A 15,090-nucleotide genomic window follows, 5' to 3' on the forward strand; every position below is an offset into this window, starting at 1 on the left:
GTCCCTCGTCAGTGCAAAGTATGAGATCTGATCTGGCTATATGAGAGTCCAAAACACTGCATTGTACAGTAGAGCATAGTGGAAAGGATTTATAGAAATCTCCTGCCCTCTGTGCTTTTTTTAGACCCTCCGTAAACTGATGCTGCCCAGCTTTCCGAGCCACAGCATGTTAATCTATTTTTGCGGAGACGCTAGTGTTACAAGAGGGAGAACACAATGAAAATACATGTCCTGATTGTGTGCACAGGCAGTGCGTTCTGCAGCCCAGGATGCTAGCATCTCCGCAAGAGAACACATGCAATGTCCAGAATGCTCACACATCTGGATCGTGGTAAAACATACCCAAAGAGTTTGTGTACACAGGCCAACTTGGGGCACTAAGCGACAGACGATCAACTGTTGCCTTTGCAAATTTACCAGCCTGTTAATGGCCTGGCTTCAGTACTCAGTGTTAAACTGTTCAGTCAGCATAGGCTGCCTTTGTTTACAACAGCGTGAATAATGATCTTTTGTGGCCTCTGACCCAACGAGTGAGTGTTTTGCTCATTTGTTAAATGATCTGCAGCCTGTTTAGACTGCAAGTTTATTACGAAACCAGCATTCCTAGGAACGCAACCTTTGTACTCACCTATAGGTATGCCACTATACCATATACTATTTAAGCTTTGGAGCTAGTAATTTGTTATTTAGGTTTTTCTTATAGGTTAATTCATATAATTAAAGTTTTTTTTGTTGATATGTTTCACTCAAGGCCTACCTGGGAAATGGTGGACCCTTAAAGGGATTTTGTCTCTGTCACCAGATTTTTGTTGCCACTTCATCTGAGAGCAACATAATGTAGGGGCAGAGACCCTGATTTTAATAATGTATCACTTAGTTTACAGGGTGCAGCAGTTATGAAGCAATCACAGTTTTTAGATGTAGCAGAGCTCAGAGAGCTAACCACACCCACAACACAGCTCTATGTGCATTGTCTATTGACAGGGAACTGCTTCTCAGATGAGGCGGCATGGTCACTCTTACAAGTGTGAGCTACAGTCCGGGCAGAGATAAAATACTAATTGTAAGTAAACAACAGCACATACCCTAATAAGTGACACATCGCTGAAATTTTTGTCTCCTCTCCTATATTGCTTTTGATTGCATAGCAAAAACCTGCTGACAGATTCCCATTAAAGTGGACATTTCATTAAATTTTTCATGTTGAACTAAACACTCAACGGTATAAGCACTGCAGAGCAGAATAAAATGTTGGTGGTTTTTTTGCCTTTCCATTGCTAAGATATTGTCGATTAAAGTATTTGGCACCTAAACAGTTAATTCTTTAAGTGCAAGTGGGTATTACCAGATAGGTTTTACTTGAGGCATGTATGTCTTCCTCTTTCTAATACTGACAAACTCAGCAGTGAAGAGGGCAGATTATGTCATTATGTGTCGCACAGTTTGTTCCAAGCTATAGTGGATGTGTAGCGCCCCACAGGGCAGATGGTTAACCTACTCGTTGCCGGGCCATTGAGGGTTGGGTCAGGCGATGTCATGGGTGGCCTTGCCCGGTTCCGTTGCCCCGAGGCGTACAGTGAATCGTGGGTAAAGCGGGGTGTTTGGGAAAGCTTGTTGTGACACCACCTGTGGCATGCAGCCAGGGAGTAGCCGCTGCTGCCAGGTTCCTCGCCGGGGCACGTGTTATGGCAGCTGGTGTCGCTCCCCACAGGCGGAGCGGGCCCCGCGTGGATGACGGGTAAATGGCAGTCCCCTGGAGGCGTTGGACCGCGGGGCGATGGTGTCACTAATCAGAGTGTGAGTCTGCAACTGCGGTTCCAGGTTCATTGACTCACTGATTTAAAGCTACGCCCGGGTGCTGGTCTCTGCCGTCGTGGGCTCCGGTCAATCCCAAGCAAGTAAGGGGGCCACCACCGGTGTTTGAAGAGAGAGAGAATGTCCTTTTCCTAGGATGTCCCCCTCAGCAGTTAGGTACCCGGGCTGAGCTCCCACTCCAAGCCCCGGGCCTAGTAAAGTCCAAGAGTTCCTGAAGTGTCTTGTCAGAACTATGGTCCTGACTCATCTGACTGTATGTGAGTGTGTTGTGACTATTTCTACCCCCAAGTGGAATCCGCCCCCCAGGTGGCTGGCTGCAGTGACCAGGGAAGTCCCATGCATCGTGTTGGCCACCACCCTGCCTACCCTGAGCCATCCCACCCTGTGAGAAGACTCATAAGCTGTATGTAAAGTGTGAATGTGGAACACCGGTGATTAAACCTCCCCTTACTTGAAATTGATACCGCACCTTAATTGCAGTACCCTGTGGTGACCAGAGCCTCAGGGGCACTACAGATGCAGGTTATTTTTCCAAATGTATGTGGATGCCTGCTGATCATTGGAAGAGCTACTAGTACTGTGAGAATATTCTACTAGCCCCCAGTTGGGCTGGGTATCAAAATTCGGGGGGAACATACACCATTTTTTTTTTTATTATTTAGTTAAATAATTAAAAAACAAAGGCGCATGCATTTTCTCTTATTTTGATACACAGCCAAGATAATGCGCACAGCTGGGGGCTGCAGCCTGTAGCCATATGCTTTGTCATGATATGGTGGTACCCTACGCCAATTAGTTTCTTTATTTATTTTTACACCATGATAGAGACCCGCAGACAGGCTCTGTGATTGGAAGCAGTCAGACACTCTGTCCCATAGGCTGGGGGCGCATCTGACTACAACCAATCACAGACGCAAGGACTGTCGGTGGGCGGGTGAAGTAGTGAAAATGTATGAAGGTAAATAAGCGGCCCCGGAAGAAGTTATAGCCGCGCTGGAGACCGGTAAGTATAGCACTCTTGCTTTATTCTTATTTTCTTTATTTTTCCTTTTTTTTTATTACTTGAGTTGCCGAACTCGGATAATTAGCGGGAGTTCTCTGAGAACTTGGGGCCCGGCGCTCAAGTACTCTTGAACCCGCACAGATCCGGACTATTACAGTACGGATCCGCCCATCACTACTGTCCAGTTGATATATTGATAGCAAAATGTCTAACATTATGTCCTACGATGCACATTAATAGTTAAACCCAGCAACTTAAATGTAATATGATAGCGCTCTTTAAGAAAACGTTGTCAATCTTAGGTCGTGATTCTGTGGGTGGAGGGATGAGGGATGGAGGCAATGCTTTTCTGCAAGCTAGACGAACAGTATCATGAGCAGTAAAAATATAAATCACAGGGGTGGGTGGAAGATGTCTGATTTTGTTCCTGTCTGATGATAGACTTCAGTTGTTTGTACCAAGAGGGTGTCTTGATACTAGTTTTGTAGTTTTCGGTTAAAAAAAAGAAGAATTTTTTAAAAATGGAATAAATCTTGTATTGCTCCATCAATTAAGTACAGTATAGTGATGGGATATAACAATTTGCAAAGAATAAGAAAGTTAAACACAAATCACACACAAAGTATGATGCTAAAGTGAATCTGTGCTAAAAGTACTGTATATCCGCAGGAGAATCCACCAAACAGAACTGACAGAAAGCAGGTTTGCTTATATCCAGGAATGTTTTTTTATTTTCCCTCAACCCCCTGGTGAACCAACATCCCAAAGGGAATCGCGTTGAGGTGAGGAAATGTTTTTGGATTGAGAGGCGAGACAATGTTTTCGTACTGATAACCAGGGGTGTAACAATCACGGTCACAGAGGTCGCAACTGCGACCGGACCCAGGGGTGGGAGGGGCCCACTGACCCCAGCGCCTGCTCCAGCTGGATGTGCATCTGAGGCCGAGTGGTTATGAGCCCGCAAGTATATGACATCCATACTCCCAGTCACATTCTGACTAGATAGGTGTGGCCCCACTCAATTCACTTGGATTGACCAAGTCTAGTCAGAATGTGGCTAGTAGCATGGATATCGTATACTTGTGTGGCGCCCCTGACCTTATTTGGCACCACTGAGTACTGCACCCATGCTTGGACAGTGCTTCCAGGTAATTTCAAAGGCCAGAATAAGGTGTGTACACACAGACACATAGCAACCAGGTTTCCCACACCATTAGAGGGGACACTTGGGTAGCCTCTGAAGGAGGCTAGCCTTCAATTCTGTCAAGGGGTGCAGTGGAGGGCCAAGAAGCTAGGTTGCAGAGGCTGTAAGGAAGGAGGAGGAGCAAGCCAGTCTGAGAGCAGTGAGCAGTGAGCACAGTTGCAGAGAGAGAAGAAGTCGCGCACACAGGAGTCAGACCCTGCACGTGTGGTAGGGGTTAGTGGGGGAGAACAGTGACCTGCTAGTCAGTCTGAAAGACACCTCAAGAGAGGCAGTCGAGTATGGGGACTGCTGGTGACTCAGCACGCACAGGGAACAGGTCCCTAGAGCCAGACATCCATCTACTGATCTGCTAAACCTGCCGGTGAGGGGACTAGAGGTTCCTCACCAAATATACAGAGTTCGAGAATTCCAGAGGATGGGGGATACTCGAGAGAAGTCTTGGAGGCCGTTAGATGAGGAACGGATAAGTGTGGAGGATCTATTGGGAGGACCGGAGATTACATGTTGGAGTATATCAGTAGATTACCGTATTTTTCGTTTTATAAGATGCATCCCAAGTTTAGGGACAAAAAAAAGAAATAAAAAAATAGGGTCCGTCTTCTTATCCAGTTGTGTCTTATCGGGGAGCAGTAGCGGTGGTGGAGTAGGGGTCACAGGAGGCAGGGGCGGTCATGGAGTAGGGTGATGCTTTGGGTGGTGCGGCGGGTGCCCTAGATGCTTGGCAGCACTGTGAGGCAAAGAAAACATACAGAAACTGTCAGTGGTGTGGTCTTCAAAGAAACAGTGCCCAGAGTCGGCGCGTGCACAGATTGAGTTATCGGCTCAATGAAACCGAGATCTCATCTGCACACGCGCCACCTCCGGGCGCCATTTTCCTTTAGTCTGCTGGTGGGACATCAATGGGCTGGAGGTGGTGTGTGCACAGATTTTGAGCTGAGAGCTCCATTTGCGCATGTGATGACTCTGAGTGCCATTATTTGAAGCCCGCACTGCCAAGGTCTTCAGGATGGCCCCTGCCCCACCGCTCGCAGCACAGAACAGTGCAGCACATCGCCCCATCGCCCAGAGCAGCGCCGTGTGCCATACAGAGCAGCGCCATCCTCCGCACAGTCCCAGCAGCACAGTGCTTGCAACGCACATCGCATAGTGCCCGCAGCATCGCCAATGTCTCCTGTCACCATTCTCCACCACCCCCCGGTAAGCTACATTTGAAGTATAAGACGCACCCTTCATTTTCCTCCCAAATTTGTGGGAGGAAAAGTGCGTCTTATAATTCGAAAAATATGGTAGTTTGGATATATACAGAGGAGACAGATTATGGACAGCTTTGTAGTTTGCATTGGATATACTGGGGAATTGGGAGCCAATTAAGGGATTTGCATAGGGGAGAAGAGGTGGAGGAGCGGGAAGAGAGGGGGATTAGTCAGGCAGTATAATGCACACATTTGCTAACTCTAAAGGCTACTTTACACACTGCGATATCGGTCCCGATATCGCTAGTGTGCGTACCCGCCCCCATCTGTTGCGCGACACGGGCATATCGCTGCCCGTGGCGCACAACATCGCCCAGAGCCGTCACACATACTTACCTGTCCGGCGACGTCGCTGTGACCGGCGAACCGCCTCCTTTCTAAGGGGGCGGTCCGTGCGGCGTCACAGCGACGTCACTGAACTGCCGCCCAATCGCAGTGGAGGGGCGGAGATGAGCGGGACGTAACATCCCGCCCACCTCCTTCCTTCCGCATAGCGGCCGGGAGGCAGGTAGGGAGACGTTCCTCGCTCCTGCGGCGTCACACGCAGCGATGTGTGATGCCGCAGGAACGAGGAACAACCTCGTTACTGCTGAAGTAACGATAATTGGGAATGGACCCCCGTGTCGCCGATTAGCGATTTTTCACTGTTTTGCAACGATGCAAAATCGCTAATCGATGTCACACGCAACGGCATCGCTAATGCGGCCGGATGTGCGTCACGAATTCCGTGACCCCAACGACTCTGCATTAGCGATGTCGTAGCGTGTAAAGCCCGCTTTAGGCTATATGCACACGCTGCGTTTTTTTGACGCTGCGTTTTTGTGTGTTTTTGGCTGCTAAAAATGCACAAAAACGCACCCACGGCAAAAAAAACGCGGCAAAAAACACATGCGTTTTTGGCTGCGTTTTTCTGCGTTTTTGATCTCTGCGTTTTTCTGCGTTTTTCCAATGCATTGCATGGGGGGAAAACACAGAAAAACGCAGGAAAGAATTGACATGTCCATTTTTTTTTAAGCTCAAAAACGCAGCTTAAAAAAAAAGTTGTGTGCGGACAACAAAAATGAAAACTCATAGACTTTGCTGGGGAAGCAAAGATGTGCAGTTTTGAGGCCAAAAACGCACCCAAAAAACGCGCAAAAACGCTGCGAAATACGCATTGTGTGAACTTATCCTTACGGGGGCTTTACATGCTACGATTTTGTTAATGTTTTATCGTCGGGGTAACGTCATTAGTGACGCACATCCGGCGTCATTAACGGTATCGCAGCGTGTAACACTTACCAGCGACCTTAAACGTCCTCCAAAGTGGTGAAAATCGTTCACCATGGAGAGGTCGTCCTAAAACCAAAAATTGTTAATGGTTGTTTATAGATGTTGTTCCTCGTTCCTGTGCACACATCGCTGTGTGTGACACCGCAGGAGCGAGGAACCTCACCTTACCTGCGTCCCGCCCGCAATGAGGAAGGAAGGAGGTGGGCGGGATGTTCGTCCCGCTCATCTTCGCCCTTCCGCTTTGATTGACCGGCTGCTTAGTGACGTTGCGGCGACGTCGCCGTGACGCCAAACGCACCTCCCCCTTGAGGGAGGGATTGTTCGGCAGTCACAGCGACGCCGACGACCAGGTAAGTATGTGTGACGCTGCCGTAGCAATAATGTTCGCTCACGATATCGCATGCACGACGGGGGCAGGTGCTTTTGCGTACGATATCGCTAGCAATTGCTAGAAATATCGTAGTGTGTAAAGCCCGCTTTAGTGTGCCCCAAAGGTATTTTGTTATTTTTGTAAACAGTGACTTGGAAAATTTTCATAATGAAATAAACATGGTCATAGGAAAATGCGAACTACCACTTCAGGAAAAGGAATTTTTGACCATAAACAATGTCTGTAACAATCCCTGCTTGATTCAATAAAGAGAAATACGAAGAAAAGAGAAAGTTCCACTGAAAATTGCTGGAAAAAAAAACACAGCAAAAGGCGGTTATGAGTAAGTCAGTTATTGTAGGCAGGGAACACCATCTATACTTGTATCAAAGGATTTCCCAAATAGATGAGTAATGATTAGGAAGGAATTGATTGTTTAAAGGTGTTGATGACATATTATTTATATCTAGCTTATTTAAATAATTTTCAAATTAAAGGACTTTTAAAGTATTAAAAAAAGGAAAAACCCTGTATGTCTTACCATGCATCATCTTCAGAATGGTTCATGAGGATCCATGAGTTTTGTCAAATCACTAGCGTATCCAAAACAATGGAAGAATTAAATGGAATCTGTCTCCAAATTTTTGCAACCTAATCTGAGAGCAGCATAACATAGGGGCAGAGATCCTGATTACAGCGTTCTGTCACTTACTGGGCTGCTTAGTGTAGTTTTGAGAAAATCACAGTTTAATCAGCAGGAGACTATCATTAGAGGACTACTTGGCTTGCTGCCAGGTAGTCCCGCATATTCATGAGCTCTGTATAACTGCTAGATCTGCAGCACAGGAAACATTGATTTTTATCAAAATGACAACAAACAGCACAGTAAGTAACACATCTCTAGAATCAGGGTCTCTGTCTCTACATTATGCTGCTCTCAGATGGGGGAGCAAAAACCTGCTGACAGATTCCATTTAAATAGACAATTGTTCTCATAAATTTACCTGAACGGATTCATAAACATGGTGAATTATTTCACCAATTCATCCTAAAAAGCTGTGAATAAGTTGAACACAAATCAAGCAAAAATGTTTTAACATCCATTCAAGAGGCAGGCATTTACTCTTTACCAAATATTTCTATGAATCATGTCACGTAATGAGCTGACCCTGTGTATTTTTCAGCCCAGCTAAAGGAATAGGACATAGCTGTTTCTAAAACGTCAATGTAAGGGAGAATAAGATAGATGTTTCTAAAGAGAAATTCCAGGATGAGGAGGACATAGCTGTTCTAAAGGGTCAATCTAAAAGGAGAATAACATAGATGTTTCTAAAGAGAAATTGCAGGAGGAGGACATAGCTGTTCTAAAGGGTCAATCTAAAAGGAGAATAACATAGATGTTTCTAAAGAGAAATTTCAGGAAGAGGATATAGCTGTTCTAAAGGGTCAATCTAAAAGGAGAATAACATAGCTGTTTCTAAAGAGAAATTGCAGGAGGAGGACATAGCTGTTCTAAAGGGTCCATCTAAGGGAGAATAACATAGATTTTTCTAAAGAGATAATCTTCAGGAGGAGGACATAGCTGTACTAAAGGGTTTAATATATTACAAAAGGGCACAGCTACTTGTTAAGTGTTAAGCTGAGTCTCTTACAAAATACTATAGAGAACCAGCAGCAGCTAAACCACATAGCAGTGGATGTAGGATTTACCTCTGCTGCTGCTTCTATCTTCCTTCTGCTTTACATTCTTCAAACTCCCAGTCCCCCTTCTCACAATGGTATCCTGCAGCAGTAGACCTGTGCGGCTAACAGGAGTGGAAGGATTGGAGAGCTACACACACCTGTTAACCCCTTAGATCGCTCTGGGAAACTCTGATAGCATGATATAACGCACTCTGGTGGGGATCACGATATTCCCCACTGCCGTCGGTGGCCCTGTGACGTGATCACAGGGCGCCAATAGATTGACATCACAGTGCGGGGTCAGATGATGACCCCTAACGTGTTTCCTGTGAATCCTGACAGAGAGCCAGCACTCACAGGAACACAGCATTTCTCCTGAACAGAGCGATGCTGAAGCATTGCTCTGATCAGGAGAAGCGGTCAAAGAGTGCAGTTATAAAGTAGGGGACTAGTAAAATCAATATAAAAATTAAAAAACAAGAGTTTTAACAAATATATAATTTTTTAAAAAAACTAAAAGTTTAAATCACCCCCCTTTTGCCCCATTGTGAAAATAAACAATAATATATATATATATATATATATATATATATATATATATATATAAATACATATATTGGTATCACCGTATTCAGAAATGCCCGTGCTATCAAAATATAAAATAAATTAATCTGATCGGTAAAAAGCGTAGCTAGAAAAAAATTCCAATGCCAAAATTGTTTTTATTGGTCACTGCAACATTGCATTAAAATGTAATAGCAAGTGATCAACATACTGCATCTACACAAAAATGGTATAATTAACAATGTCAGCTCAAGACGCAAAAATTAAGCTTTCACTGAGCTCCAAATCCTGAAAAATGAGAACGCTACAGGTTTTGGAAAATGGTGACAAAAGCGCTATTCTTTTCTGAATTTTTTTCACCACTTAGATAAAAGTAAACCTATACATGTTTGGTATCTACGAACTCGGACCGACCTGGGGAATCATAATGCTATGTCAGTTTTACCATATAGTAAACAAGGTAAATAAAAAAACCCAAAAAACAATCGTGCAATTCATTTTTTCCTGTTTTCCAGTGCTTTATATGGTAAGGCTATGTGCCCACGGGACAACGTACCCGCGGACTTTGCCGCAGGTTTGTCCACAGGTTTACCGCAGCTGCTGCCCGGAATCTGCAGCTATCCATTATTATGGGATTCGATCATTTTTGTTGCGGTAAACCTGCAGGACAAGTGCGAAACCTGCGGACGTCCCGCCCTCTATCTCCATAGTGGAAAGGCTGGACATCTGCAGATATTTCCGCATGAATAATTGATATGCAGTTACGTGCAGCTGCGGGAAATCCGCAGCATTTTCCACAGCCGCAAATACCGCAGCATTGATACAGCCCTCCCCAAATTCCATAGGATAACATGGGGAGTGTCTGTACTTGCGTAAACCTGCGGATTTATCTAGAAAATCCAGATAAATCCGCGGGTTTTCTGCGGCAAAATCCGTGGGTACATTGTCCCGTGGGCACATAGCTTAAAACGAATGGTTTCATTCAAAAGTACACCTCGTCCTGCAAAAAAACAAGCCCTTATATGGCAAGATTGACTTAAAAAAATAAAAAAGTTATGGCTCTTGGAAGGAGGGAAGGAAAAAACGAAAATGAAAAACAGAAAATCGCCCGGGGGTAAAGGGTTTTATTGCTTTCATTATTTTTGGCTGGTTGGAATGTAATAAAGATCCTGTTCAATGTGCATAACCTAACTGTGTCCGGGTTGCCAGCAGCACAGCAGCGTCCGGGTCTCAGGATGAGGAGAGGCCGAATCCAGGAAGTAAGGGGGATTATATAGGGGATCCAATAGTGAGGAGAATAGTGGGATTGGACACCATAAAGGGGGCAGGGTTCGGGCATGGGAGTGGGATTTTAACCTCTTACATACCGGGCTCGGCAGTCAGGGTGCATTCAGTGCAGCCTCACTGACCTGCCCTGCAATTCTTCCACTTTCACAGAGATGATAATTAGGGATGATCGAATACCTCAAATATTCGGTTTCGTGAATATTTTCCGAATAGGTCGCCGCTATTCGACTATTCGCGAATATTCGATGCGCAATGTAAGTCTATGGGAAACCCGAATAACTATTCTGAACTATTCGAGCTTCCCATAGACTTACATTGCGCATCAAATATTCACATAGTGGTGACCTATTCGTCGGATATTCGCGAAGCCGAATATTTGAGGTATTCGATCATCCCTAATGATAATGGTATCATTTTCACTAACTTTTCAGTACAGTCTAGGTGACCTGGACTTTGAGCGATCCGACAGCCGGATTTATTTCAGCACTCACATTTGGTTGAAGGCTGTTTTTACGGAACTGTTCCTCTACCCCATTGCAATGTCTTGTCAATAGCTGCCAGTGCTGAATGGGTTAATAATAGATTAACGAGGAAGGACCTTAAGAGCTGTTGTTTATATGAGGACAGCGACAACCCCGGCTGTGCTCGCCCCGCAGTTCTAGCAGCTATTATATCCATCCGTGTAATTATTCGCTCTCATACCATCTCCAGTAAGCGGTTCTGCTTCCCAGAAGTCACGTGGTCTGGCGTATGGAACTATTTATGTGCATTCCCACTTGTAAGGCAAGAAAGTGATCTGTTGATGCAGCCTGCATGCAAAGGGCAAGCAAGAGACTTCTAAAAATTGGAGGGGGGAGAATAAAACCTTTGTTTTAAGGACAAAATTTAGAAGGTGATGCCAAATCCAGAGCTGATTTAATAACGAAGCCTCATTTTTCAAACCCGACAGGTAGAACTTTATGTAGCAATAACTTTGGAATGCCTTTACGTACCCCAGTGCTGTTTCGTTTTTTTATTTGTTTGTTTTGTTTACAAGTACATTGTATTTTAAGTTAATAGTGAATTTAGATTGATATGTTGTGAACTTATTAAAAAAATTAAATTTACGAAAAGAAGGTAAAACTAATTGTATTTTTCTAACTTAAATGTGTCTCAGCAGATTGTGATCATTTCTAAATAATAATTTTATTTATATAGTGCCAACATATTCCATGTATAGACAATGAAGATAATACAAAGTAACACATATTTCACCAGTTACAGGAGGAGGGAGGGCCCTGCAGACAAGCTTACAATCTACTATGTTTTACCAAAAATAAGACACTGTCTTATACTTTTTTTTGCCCCCTCCCCCCCAAACAAACACTAGGGCTTATTTTTGGAGTAGGTGTTATTCTTTTAGAAACATGGTTGAGGGTAAGTTTACCCCGCCAATAAAGCAGACCCCCCCCCCTTCCCAGGAGACTCATACATACCAGACCCTGGACATCTGCATGGCTCCCAGGTCCTCCCTGTGATCTTCAGCAGGCCCTCTCAGCAGGTATGCTGCACGCTGTCCTCCCCTGCTTCTGACCAACACACTCACAAACATCAGATTGCACACACACTCATACACACAATCACCGATCAGATCACACACGCAATCACCGATCAGATGACACACACAATCACCGATCAAATCACATACACAATCACCGATCAGATCACACACACAATCACCGATCAGATCACACACACAATCACCGATCAGATCACATACACAATCACCAATCAGATCACACACACAATCACCGATCAGATCAACACACAATCACCGATCAGATCACACACACAATCACCGATCAGATCACACACACAATCACTAATCAGATCACACACACAATCACCGATCAGATCACATACACAATCAGCGATCAGATCACACACACAATCACCGATCAGCTCAACACACAATCACCGATCAGATCACACACACAATCACCAATCAGATCACACACACAATCACCATTCAGATCACACACACAATCACCGATCAGATCACACACACAATCACCAATCAGATCACACACACAATCACCAATCAGATCACACACACAATCACCAATCAGATCACACACACAATCACCGATCAGATCACACACACAATCACCAATCAGATCACACACACAATCACCAATCAGATCACACACACAATCACCAATCAGATCACACACTCAATCACCGATCAGATCTCACACACACCCACTAGTCACTCACCACATCCGGTGGTACAGAATGACTCCAGCTGCAAGGAAGGATGGGAAGAAGTTACGCATCGCAGGTCCGGTAAGCATTCCATACACAGCCGCAAGTCCTCGCGTTCCATCGCACTGCGTCTCAGGATTCTACCGGCCAGTCGAAATCAGTATCACTGGATGTGGTGAGTGTGTTTGTGCAATCTGATGGGTGATTGTGTGCGATATGATGTGAGCGGGTGTGCAATCCTTACTGGGCCTCCCGAACGGCATCTGGTGAGTATGATTGCGGGGTGCAACCTGTCTATAATGAAGTGTCCTGCAGTATCTTTAACTTTTTTTTACTTCATTATTGAACCGTGACTAGGGTTTATTTTCGGGGGAGGGCTTATATTTAAGCCTTGCTCTAAAAATGTTGAAAATCCCTGCTAGAGCTTATGTTTGGGGGAGGTCAAATTTTTTGATAAACACAGTATAAGGAAATGGGGGGGACATAATAGGTAAAAGTAAGATTTCCTATGTCTTTACATGATGACCCTATAATCTATGAAAAAGACTGATGGCACATCCTACGTTTCTAATGTGAACAAGCACATAACATTTTAACAAAAAGGAAATAGTTGAACTCTGTAAAACACAGACTGCCATGTAGCAGAGCTGAATGGCCGCTGACAGAAGACACAGACAGCCATGTAGCAGAGCTGAATGGCAGATGACAGCAGACACAGACAGAGCCGCACTGTCAGAATGAACTCGGGTGAACTTCACCCGACTTCACGGTCATGCTGCGGCTCTGTCTGTGTCGCGCCCTGATTAGCGGTCACCAGTGAAGGACTCACCGGTGACCGCTAATCTCCTAAGTGACTGAAGTTAGCAGCCCTCTCTCATACTCACCAATCCCCGATCCCCGGCACTGCACGGCGTTCACACTGCTCCGGCGGCTTTTACTGTTTTGAAAAAGCCGGCCGCCCATTAAACAATCTCGTATTCCCTGCTTTCCCCGCCCACCGGCGCCTATGATTGGTTACAGTGAGACACGCCCCCACGCTGAGTGACAGGTGTCACACTGCACGCAATCACAGCAGCCGGTGGGCGTGTCTATACTGTGTAGTGAAATAAATAATTAAATAATTAAAAAAAACGGCGTGCGGTCCCCCCCAATTTTAAAACCAGCCAGATAAAGCCATACGGCTGAAGGCTGGTATTCTCAGGATGGGGAGCTCCACGTTATGGGGAGCCCCCCAGCCTAACAATATCAGTCAGCAGCCGCCCAGAATTGCCGCATACATTATATGCGACAGTTCTGGGACTGTACCCGGCTCTTCCCGATTTGCCCTGGTGCGTTGGCAAATCGGGGTAAGAAGGAGTTATTGGCAGCCCATAGCTGCCAATAAGTCCTAGATTAATCATGTCAGGCGTCTATGAGACACCTTCCATGATTAATCTGTAAATTACAGTAAATAAACACACACACCTGAAAAATCCTTTATTAGAAATAAAAAACACAAACATATACACTCGTTCACCACTTTAATCAGCCCCAAAAAGCCCTCCATGTCCGGCGTAATCCAGGATGCTCCAGCGTCGCTTCCAGCGCTGCTGCATGGAGGTGACCGGAGCTGCAGAAGACACAGCCGCTCCGGTCACCTCCACGCAGCTAATGAAGAGAGCCGTGCGATCAGCTGAGCTGTCACTGAGGTTACCCGCTGTCACTGGATCCAGCGGTGGCCGCGGGTAACCTCAGTGACAGCTCAGCTGATCGCACGGCTCTCTTCATTAGCTGCGTGGAGGTGACCGGAGCGGCTGTGTCTTCTGCAGCTCCGGTCACCTCCATGCAGCAGCGCTGGAAGCGACGCTGGAGCATCCTGGATTACGCCGGACATGGAGGGCTTTTTGGGGCTGATTAAAGTGGTGAACCAGGGTATATGTTTGTGTTTTTTATTTCTAATAAAGGATTTTTCAGGTGTGTGTGTTTATTTACTGTAATTTACAGATTAATCATGGAAGGTGTCTCATAGACGCCTGACATGATTAATCTAGGACTTATTGGCAGCTATGGGCTGCCAATAACTCCTTATTACCCCGATTTGCCAACGCACCAGGGCAAATCGGGAAGAGCCGGGTACAGTCCCAGAACTGTCGCATCTAATGTATGCGGCAATTCTGGGCGGCTGTTGGCTGATATTGTTAGGCTGGGGGGCTCCCCATAACGTGGAGCTCCCCATCCTGCGAATACCAGCCTTCAGCCGTATGGCTTTATCTGGCTGGTTTTAAAATTGGGGGGGACCGCACGCCGTTTTTTTTAATTATTTAATTATTTATTTCACTACACAGTATAGACACGCCCACCGGCTGCTGTGATTGGGTGCAGTGTGACACCTGTCACTCAGCGTGGGGGCGTGTCT

The sequence above is a fragment of the Anomaloglossus baeobatrachus genome, chromosome 7 (assembly GCF_048569485.1).
Source record: "Anomaloglossus baeobatrachus isolate aAnoBae1 chromosome 7, aAnoBae1.hap1, whole genome shotgun sequence".
NCBI lineage: Eukaryota > Metazoa > Chordata > Amphibia > Anura > Aromobatidae > Anomaloglossus > Anomaloglossus baeobatrachus.